This window comes from Cynoglossus semilaevis, chromosome 4 (assembly GCF_000523025.1).
Source record: "Cynoglossus semilaevis isolate Cse_v1.0 chromosome 4, Cse_v1.0, whole genome shotgun sequence".
Lineage (NCBI taxonomy): Eukaryota > Metazoa > Chordata > Actinopteri > Pleuronectiformes > Cynoglossidae > Cynoglossus > Cynoglossus semilaevis.
In genome coordinates, this window is record NC_024310.1 from 1,490,731 (window position 1) to 1,491,221 (window position 491).

Consider the following 491-nt stretch of genomic DNA (forward strand, 5'->3'; position numbering starts at 1 on the left):
CCAGGGGGCGTTCTAGCAGGAAGTGCAAAAACGAGACGGACAGGAAGAAGAACAGGCTAGTTTGGATATCTCTCGGCTTATATATGTAAATTTAATTTTTTTTTTTAAACTTACAATTTTTATTTATTTATTTATTCTCATTGCTCATTGGTCAACCACCACAGTGTACTTATTGGCCACTCCTGTCATTTCTTCTTCAGCTCGACCGTGTCTTTTCTGCTCCATGAACAGGTGGAATTGTCCACATGAGACGGACTGATCACTGTGTACTTTACTGTGTACATCAGTGTGTGTGTGTGTGTACTGTTGACAGTACAGACAGGGTGACTGTCTGTGTGTGTGTGTGTGTGTGTGTCCACGTTGGCTTCAGAGACACAGTTTCCAGCCACTGGCTTTATTGGAATGGAAAGAAATGGAGGACGTCCAGAGTCGGACAGAAGACCACTTGAGTTGGATTGGGGGCAGGCGAGAGCGCGGGGGGGGGGGGGAGG